Genomic DNA, 10,306 nt, shown 5'->3' on the forward strand with positions numbered 1-10,306 from the left:
CCTTATTTTTATTTTGAGACCTGTCAAGGCATCCATCTTGCTGTTAAAATACTTAGACTCCTTAACAGTAGGAAGGTTACAGTGTCTACAGAGCAAAGAGGCCTCTAGAGAGAGTGGACATGGCTCTCGTCACCTCCAGACCCTGCTTGCTTGTTACTCTCTTGACCAAGTGTGAACCCAGATTTGAATTCTTCTTCCTTCTGTCTGTAGTTTGTGATGACTGGCCTGTCTGTCCTCTGGACTGTTGTGTGTCTCAGCTCTGCCTTTCTGATGTCTTGTGCCTGTCCCTAACAAAGGGCTTTGCCTGGTATTTATTGAAAACAGGTATCCCCACAGAATTTAAGAAGGTGCTTTTTATGTTGTGTATGGTATTCTAGCAGCTTCCATTCCTAGGGCCAGTCAGGTATCTAATCCTTGAAACTACATAAACCATAGCTTCTGAACATCTCTCTTCTAACTATACCTTAATCCCCCCCACCTCCCGTGACATGAGAAGCAGAGCAAATTTTGCACAGATAAATGAAGCATTAAACTCATGACGAGGAGCTATGGCTCAGTGGTTAAGAGCATCTGCTGCTCTTGCAGAGGACTGGGTGCAGGTCCCAGAACCGACATGGTGACTTACAGCCATCAGTAACTCCTGTTCCAGGGGATCCCCTGTCTTCTTCTGAACTCCTTGGGCACACACATGCATATAGGCAAACACCCATACGCGTAAATTAAATCTTACAAAATTTAAACTTACGATAAAAAGGAAAACAAGGAGTGTATCTATACACCAAGGTCACAATTTTATATGTTTGTGAGTAAGGACATAGACAAAGTGGTTTATTTACTTATGTGTGGCATGGGTGTGTGTGGGGGTATATGCATGTGTTTGCATGTGCCCATGCCTATGTGCAGAGGCCAGAAAAAGCAGAAAAAGATGTTGGATGTTCCACACCTTGCCTTACCCTTTAATACAGAGTCTCACTAAACTTGGAACTCATCTTTTTTTTTTTTTTTTTTCCTTTTCCAGCTAGGCTGGCTGGCCAGCAAGACCATGTAATCCTCCTTCTTTCTCCCTTTTCATCCCTTAGCACTGGGGTTGGAGTCCTGTGTGACTGTGCTAGGCTTTTTATGTTGGTGCTGGGGATCCAAATTTAGCTCTTCACACTTGTATGCCAGGCACTCTATGTTGCATGAAGTCTGATAGGTCTTATGATAATAGGCCAGATATTAGGGTAAATACCAAAAGATCAGAGAGACAAAGGAACAAACCACTGCCACTTCTCACCTCGCCAACCCCATGAATCCTCTCACTGAATGTCTCTGACTCCTCAGCTGAAAGGGGTCCAGCTGAAAAGCACTCCTCAGCCAAAAAAGGCTTTAGTTCCCGTCTCCTCACACCTTATATACTCCTCTCTGCCCAGCCATATTACTTCCTTCCTAGTGCTGGGATTAAAGGTGTGTGTGCTTCCCAAATACTGGTAGCAAAGGCATGAGATCTCAAGGGCTGGGATAAAGCCATATGATTCCCAAGTACTGGGATTAAAGTTGTGTGCCACCACTGCCTGGCTCTGTTTCTCTCCTAGACTGAATCAATCTCTCTTTTGTTGTTATTGTTTTGTTTTGTTTTGTTTTTTTGAGGGAGGGTTTTTCTGTGTAGCTTTATGCCTTTCCTGGAACTCACTCTATAGTCCAGGCTGGCCTTGAACTCAGAGAGATCCGCCTGGCTCTGCCTCCCGAGTGCTGGGATTAAAGGTGTGCACCACCACCACCAACAACAACAACAACAACAACAACAACAACAACAACAACAACAACAACAACAACGCATGGCTGATTGAATCAATCTCATGTAGTCCAGGGTGGCTTTGAACTCACAGAGATCCACATGGATCTCTGCCTCTCGGGTGCTAGGATTGAAGGTGTGTGCCATTAATGGAACCTATTGGGGTCCAGCCTTTATGGTCTCCTTCCCAGGGGTCCAGAAGAGATTCTGCCAACAGCAAGAATAATCTGAGGGAGTGAATCTAAGTACACAAGCTCTACAGTCCATTCACTTTATTCCCCTGAAACAAGATTCTATCTACACAGCTTCAATTCTGTACTCATACTTAGCTCCTCTCTGTCCCTTCTCCTCCTGTCCTCTCACCTTTGTTCTTCTCCATCCTCATTCCTTCCCATTCCTCTTCCTGCCATCTGGCAGGGTAGGGTGACTCTGCTTGGAGCTAGGAAGCCTGCTTTGCTTCCTAGCTGGTATGCCTAAAACCCTTTTGTTCTGAGTCAATTGCCTGAGGGTCTGAACTTAATTTGCACAAGAAACAAAGCTATGCACCTAATATCTGCCTATCAGGCAGTGTCTCCATAAGGGTGTTTACCTTTATTCTGGAGACCTGTGGTTGGTCTGAAAGGCTTACTCTTGTCTGCAGTTTGGCTTTGGATGCTTGAGAGGTATTTTAGATAAAATACACTATTAGAAGATCTTTGGACGTATGAGAACACACATGAAATTCATATCAGGAAACAGCTGACATATTAAAAGCTGAATAACACCAAATACTCCTTGAGATTTGGCTTTTCCAAAGGACATTTTTCTTATAATTTCCTTGGCTTGTTGCCAGGTTATAGAAAAATCCTTTTTCATTTTTTTTTTTTTTTGAAATTCTGAGGCATCCAGCATATTTTTTATCAATAGTTGATCAATCTCATCATTACCTTGTGCTAGAGGGCCTGGCAGACCCATGTGGGATTGGATGTGAGTTATATATAAGCAAGATTCCTATTCCTGATTATTTTATGTAACTGAATAAATAGAGTTAATTCTGACTCATCAGGGATAAATCCAGCAGTTTCAATGTGTAAGACAACTCTTTCTGCATACTGAGAGTCAGTAACTGTTGAGAGATTCCCTAAAATCAATTAATACCATAAGAATGTCATATAATTCTGATTTTTGGACAGAATTATAAGGATTTTGAACCACTTTACTTAAATTTTCTGATTTGTAATCTGCCTTTTCTTTTTGGTTTGCATCAGTATAAAATGTACAAGCTCTAGATATGGGTGTTCCCTGTAAAATATGAGGCAGGATCCAGTTAGTTCTCTTTATAAATTGAATTCTTTTTCTTTTGGAATATTTGTTGTTAATCTCTCCCAAAAGATTACTGCAAGCTCTTTGCCAAGGTTCACTTTCTGCTCATAATTTGTCAATTTCATCATTAGTAAAAGGTACTCTAATTTCTGCTGGGTCTCTTCCTGCTAATTGACAAAGTCTCAATTTCCTTTTAGAATCAACTCAGAGATCTCTTCCACAATAAGTTTTTAATTTTTACTCTGTTTATGTGGTAAAAAGATCCATTCTAAGATAATGACTTCTCTCTGCATTAAAATTCCTGTAGGAGAATGCTTATAGGGTAAAATAACCAAAATGCAATCAAGCTTTGGATCCAAATGATGCATCCTGTATTTTCTTTTCCACCAAAGCCAATTCTCTCTCAGTGATAATACTCTTGGACTGTTTAAGTCCTTGTCACCTTCTAAGGTGTTGAACTGATTTCTCACTTCATCATTTTTTTTTTTAACCCATAAATAGGAAATGTCTCTTAGCAATCTTTGAAAGTCATTAAGAATCTGCAATTGCTGGGCAGTGGTGGTACACACCTTTAATCCCAGCACTCAGGAGGCAGAGCCAGGTGGATCTCTGTGAGTCTGAGGCCAGCCTGGCCTACAGAGTGAGATCCAGGAAATGCACAAAGCCACACAGAGAAACCCTATCTCTAAAAACAAAAAACAAACAAACAAAAAAAGAATCTGTAATCATTCTCTCCTAATTTGCACCTTTTGGCATGTAATATTTTGTAGACCTATTTTATATCCTAAATAATTAATAGAATCTCCTCTTTGTATTTTTTGTAATCCCCAACAAGACAAAATTTTCTTTATTTCTCCAAACATTCTTTCTAAAGTATCTACATTTGAATCAGCTAGTAAAATGTTGTCTATGTAATGGTACATTATAGATTGAGGAAATTGTTTATGTATTACTTCCAATGGCTGTTGTACAAAATATTGGCACAGGGTTGGGCTATTTAACATTTCCTGTGGGAGAATCTTCCATTATCTCTTAACAGGCTGAGAATTATTATAAGTAGGCACTGTGAAGTCAAATTTTTCTCTGTCTTTTTCTTGTAAGGGTATTGAAAAGAAACAGTCTTTTAAAAGAGACAAAACTTCTGTTTTAAAAATGTTTCCCATTTTTTTAATGTGAGGTGGAGAAACTTTCCTTTAACTAATTTGTCCCTTTAAGAAATCCCAGTTAACTTACCAAATTGACAGTGACAATTCAGATGACAGTGTGGCAGCATCCGGAGACAGGAGCCCAGAGAACGCCAAAGGGAAGAAACTAGTGCCAGCCGCACGCACGCACGCGGGGACTTGCGAAAGCAGCTAACTCCTGTGGTGTCCGGAGCCCCAAACCTATGGAGTTTGCCGTAACTCTACCACTGAGCTGTCTCCTCAGCGCTCGAAAGTAGGCATGTGATAGGATTGAAGTAACTGGAGGCGACTTAATTTGGTTTTTAAAATTCCCCCCATGCACTCAGGTTCAGCGTCTATCAGTGCAGATTGAGTGCATGGATGTTAGGCCTGTCCTGCAAGCGGGAGAGCCAAAGATTCAAGGAGTGATAGAGAATGGTTCATAGCCATTGCGGTGCTGGTTAGGTAAAAATAGAGAAGTGGCATAATAAAGAAGACATGTTAATATGACATCGACATGTGTGTGTCCTACAAGTCAAAGGTAACTCTAGAACAACAGTGTGGGAGGCAGCCAGCTCACAGGGGTCTCGGGGAGCGGGAGGGGAACAGGTCCCTGGAAGAGAGTAGAAGTTGTGATTCCACATAGAGCTAAGAAAATAGGATTCCATCTCGAACTGTCCTTGTCGCCCTGCTAGCCGGAAGGGGTCTCAGCTGGGAGGAGGACAGTGCCCAGCATGAAGCCATGAAAGCATAGCCTCTTCTCTTAGGAGACTAAGAATAAGTCGGAATTAATGAGCATAGAACTGAGAGTCATCTCAAGGGCAAAGGGCACAGTGGCCCGGACCACCACCCCACCCCCTCCAGGCTGTCAGCAGGCTGCTCTGGGTCCCCTGTCTTTGAGCCCTCAAGCTGGGATTTAAACTAAACAGATTTCCTATAGGAAATGCACACACAATAACGCTCTGCTAAAGCTACTTTTATGGATATTTCCCCTCAGAAATATTTCTCTCTGGAAAAATAAATTCACAGGATGTAATTAAAGCCATTATGTGTGTATGTTGGCTGAGCCTGTTCCTAAGTACTTCACCAAACAGGCCACCAAATCAAGAAGTGAAGGCAGGCTTTGTTCCTGTCTATCAACAATGATATTTATTAATTTGCAACGCAGGGTGTTTTGAGCCTTTATGGCTTCAGAAATAGCCTTCTGCTGGTTCCCTGCCCAAGGTAGTGCCGTAGATTCTGACCCCAACGTGACCTCTGCAGGAACCTCAGCTTCCACAACACCCCCTTTGTGCTTGTGCCCTTTGGTTTGGGGCCTATGAGGAAATAAATTCTAAGTGTGAGAATAACTTCTGAAAGGAAAGGTCCCCCCAACAGTGCTTTTGGGTAACACAGCTAAGAGCAGTTACACGCTGTGACTTCTTTGCCTTCTCCTGTCTTCCAAGTCCTTTAGGGGAGCCTTTTGTATACCCTCTGTCCTGGTTGGGGATCCAGCTGGACTTGCTCCTGATCCAGAGGGAAATCAGAGTGTTGCTTTCTGAGACAGTGTGAGCAGGCGGTGAAAAACTCTCCTTTAGTTGCTGAGTGAGGAGCTGGTGACCCGTTGGTGAGGCCCCAGAGCAGATCCACAGTTTTTGAACTAGTGGCAAGATGGCACTTTATGGGGGCATGTGACAAAGCAAAACCACCCACTGCATGGCCAGGAAGTAAAAGAGAATGAGGAAGGTCTGGGCCCCACAATCTGATGGGACATTCCCAGTCATCCCAGTTTCTGACATTAGGCTTCTCCTTCTAAGGGTTCTACCAACTTCTAATAGCCCCACAGACTGGGGGCCAGGCCTTTAATATCTGTGTCTTTGGGGAATAAACTGTACTAGGAGTCTACCCTACTCCAAGTGACTTCATTCTGAGGTTCTTCATTGGCATTTGCCAAGACCCTTGGTGTAGCTGCCTTGCATGCACAGGGCCAGTTCTCTTTGAGGCCACTCTTCAGCGCTCTACACTGGTCCGCAGGTCCCGCATTTCTGGATCTTGTTGGCTCTGGCTGTTGAGTGACATTGATCCACTTGTCCCCATAAGCCCAGGCAAGTTCCCCTGAGAGAAACACACCCTCATCCCAGCAGAGGGAGAGGTGAGTGTCTGCAGGAGATAGCTTCTGGGGCAGCTGTGAGGTGGGGTGATAAATGCCAGCAATCACATGGGTGGAGCAGGGCTGGGAGTCAGGGCCCTGGGGGTCAGATGGGATACCCGGTGAGCTGGAGAAAGAGCTCCTGGGATGGTGTGAGGAGGCAAAGAAGCCACATCTGTGTGTGTACAATGGGAGGTGGGGGTGGGGTAGGTAGCTGGGCTTCCCTAATGAAGGGCCTCAGATGTCTGCCAAAGGGGCACAAAGCTGGCCTTCAGGGATCATTAGCGGGTTTATGAGTCCAAATGATAGAAGCCATGTTTTATGGGAGGAGAATGTTACCCGGCAGTGAGGAGCACATAGTGAAGGGCAGAGTCCAGGCTGCAGACAGGGGCTGCAGTCCCAGCTTAGCCTGGTTGTGAAACTATAGTCCTGTGTTCTGGAGGCCCTCTGTCCTGGACTAACTTCCTGATCTGGGATGGGAGTCACTCTTGGATCCTCTCTGTCGGTCTGAGTTACTTCTCCTCTGGTCCTCTCCCACTTCAGGCTGAGGTTTTTTTCAGCTCAAAAGCTCCCACAGTTCCAGGACACAGTAGGCACCACACACAGGCAAGTGTTGTCTCTGCACTCCTGCCTACGACTGTCCAGGGAGCTCTTCCAAACTCCACTCAGAGGAAGCCAGGATTCCTCACTGCAGAAGAGAATTTCAGTGTGAGTCAGGACAAAGCAAACCCTGTGTTTATTTAGAAAAAGCTTTCTCGAAGATCTAAGCATGGGGATTAAGAGCTGACGATTGGGATGGAGAGATGGCTGAGAGGAGAAGAGTGCTCGCTGCTTTTTCAGGGGACCTGAGTTTGGTTCCCAAGCAACTGGATCAGGTGGCTTACAAGCACCTGTAACTCCATCTCCAAGGGAACCAACACTGGAACCTCTTCTGGCTTCCTTGGGCACTGAATGTATATGGCATATACAAACAGACATCCACCATCTCAAAAGGAAGGGAAACATGTAAGAGAACAACAGTCACAGTCTGGAATGGGCACAGGCTTCTCACAGGAGAGCCGTATTCCGTGTGTCAACTGTGGACAGATTGTGACTTTTGAAATTAAATTGTTCAAAGGGTTTAAATATTAATTAAAAAAATGTTTTAGCTAGGTGTGGTGGCTCATACCTGTGATCTCAGCACTTGAGAGACCAGGGCAGGAGATTTGCCATGAGCCTGAGACCATCAGAAAGAAGGGAGGGGAGGGAAGGGAAGGAGGGAGAGCTTTTGAATTGATTGATTGACTGATTTCACAAACTCCTATGCTGGGTTCTGAAGCCTTGGCACCGAAAGGGCAGCTACTGGATGTCCCCCAGGAAAAGGTGAGTTCAGATCATTTATTGGAAGCTGTATGTACAGGTGCACATTTCCTGGCATTTGCTCATCTTTTCTATCATTTGGAACAGGGCTACAGGCAAGGGCAGAGAGAAGCTGAGAATTTTTCTCTTCCAGATTTTGCTGGTTCCTGGCCCTTCAGTAAAGCAGTGAGCAATGAGCTTGGTTCAGGTAGCAGAGGACCTGATCACTCAGCTTTGGACCTGTGACACTGGCTGCAGGGCCGCCACCTTTGAAGGCAAAGAATTGTTGTGATTTGAGTACCTAGAGCTTTGAGTTTCTAGCTTTGAAAGGCTGGGACCACAGAGCTCTAGGTATCAGGGCTTGAACGCTAAGCTCTGAGGTTTGGAAGCCTGGCTTGCGAGTTTCAGGTGTGTAGGTCTGTCAGCACTGAGGGAGCTACCTCTGTGATTTTTATTTGAAGAGAGTAAAATGCCCCTCAGCCAAGTGTTATGAAAGGAACATCCACAGGGGCTGCCCATATAGCTCTGAAATTGTCTGTATCTGTTGGTATAAGGCACTCATGGAATTTTGGGTCACTACCCAAATTTGGGTTACCACCCCAATGAAGTGGCACTCACCGCCAGCTACAGTGACAGGGAGGGAACTGATGTGTGGAGGAATTGCCTCATTTGGGATCCACCAGCAGGATGTGGACTCTGCCTCCCAGAGCTTTGCAACTTGGCTCTGGGGCTTGGGTAGCAATGTCTACGGAGCAAGCAGGGAAAGGAGAAGATGTTTATGGGGCAAAGCCCAAGTCTTCTGGACTCACTGGTGAGATCTCAAGAATCTTCCTGCCTCCACCAAGGACGGAGAGTTGCAAACATGGTTCTTCAGAAGAGTGGATAAGGCTTGCTGGGAACAGGTGCCCCCCAATACTGCCCTAGGCTCAGGACCAGGAGAGATGTCCATTTCAGGCCCCCATTGATTCAGTCTACTGCCCAGTTCTCAGAGGTAGCTAGCTACAGGGCATGAGCTGTGGAGGGTCAGCACACCTGATGGGGTAGGGGCAGCTTCCTACCCTATATACAACTGGGGACTCAGCCTGGTAGCCCCATGTTCCTGCTGTGTTTTGGGAAGGCCCTCTAGCAGCCTGCAGTGGGAAAAGGCTGAGATGGGATGAGGGGCGCCTGAGCCTGAGGTATCCTGGCTCCCTGCTGGATTCCTTTCTGGGTAGGTCTTCTAAGCTCAGAAAACCTGGAAGAACTGGGATTTTGTAGGGGAGAATATATACTATTCCTTTACACTATATGAATATATGTTGCTGTTATTGGTTTAATAAAGAAGCTTATTGACCAATAGCTGGACAGGATAAGGTTAGGCAGGAGAACCAGACTAAGGACATTGGGAAGAAGAAGGGTGGAGCCAGAGGAGTCTCGAGAGATGCAGAAAGAAGCAAGATGAACGAGTCATGTTGAAAGATGGTACCACCATGTGGCAGAAGGTAGATAAGAAATATGTTAATTTAAAATGTAAGAGTTATCTAGTAACAAGCCTGAGCCATTGGCCAAGCATTTATAATTAATAAGTCTCTGTGCGTTTATTTTTGAAGCATTTTTGTCCTGATGACAAAAACTCTGTCTACAGGGAAGATATGTGGGACTAGGTTTTCTTTGAGTAAAGAGGCCTGACCTAGTTAGCTGCAGGCTCTGAAGTCTTGAGTACAGCTACAGCACTAATCAGGCTCCTGACCTTGGGGTCCTGACCTTGGGGGTAATGGTAGAGTGTGGGTTCAATGAGAATGGGGCCTTCTATTTGCCTTACTCCAGGTACTGAGAATGCTGCCATGTGCTTTGGGAATGGGAGAGACCACCTTCCCTTCATGAACCAAGGACTGCTTGTCTCTTTCCAAGAGCAGATGGCCTCTCTGGGGAAGCAGCAGAGGCAGGTGAGGGGCATGAAGGTGCAGGAGTAAGGCTCTGCTCAGGCCACATCACCTACACACAAAGGCCGTGAGAAAATAGGACAGCTACCTGGGCTCCTTGCGACTAGGGAAGTGGCACAGCTGAAGTTGGCTGCATGCCTAGTCCCCAGAGCCTTTGACAACCTGACCAGGCAAGACCCACCTAACCAAAATCTTATTTTATTTTAAAGATTTTTCATGCAATGTATTTTGATCATATTCTTTCTCCTCCCCCAACTTCCCAGATCCTTCCACTGACCCAACTTCAGATTCTTTCTCCCTCCCTTCCCCACACCTTAAACCAAAACAACAACAAAATAGTACACACAAAACAAAACCAAACCATACAGTCCAGAATCTCTTTTAAAAAAATTGCACTGGGTCAGTGACTTTAATCCCATCACTTTGGGAGGCAGAGGCAGGCTGATCTCTGTGAGTTCAAGGCCAGTATGGTCTACACAATGAGTTCCAGAACAGCCAGGGCTATATAGTAAGACCCTGTCTCGAAAAAAAAAAAAACCCAAAAACTGATGAAAAATTAGCCATTTTAACCTTTTTTTAAAGTTATGACTATAAGTAAACACGATATAATCAATCCCAAACCTTTTCATCTTTCCAAACTGATATTGTTCCCATTAAAATACTAACTTCAGGGGCTGGA

This window comes from Peromyscus leucopus, chromosome 13 (genome assembly GCF_004664715.2).
Source record: "Peromyscus leucopus breed LL Stock chromosome 13, UCI_PerLeu_2.1, whole genome shotgun sequence".
Classification (NCBI taxonomy): domain Eukaryota; kingdom Metazoa; phylum Chordata; class Mammalia; order Rodentia; family Cricetidae; genus Peromyscus; species Peromyscus leucopus.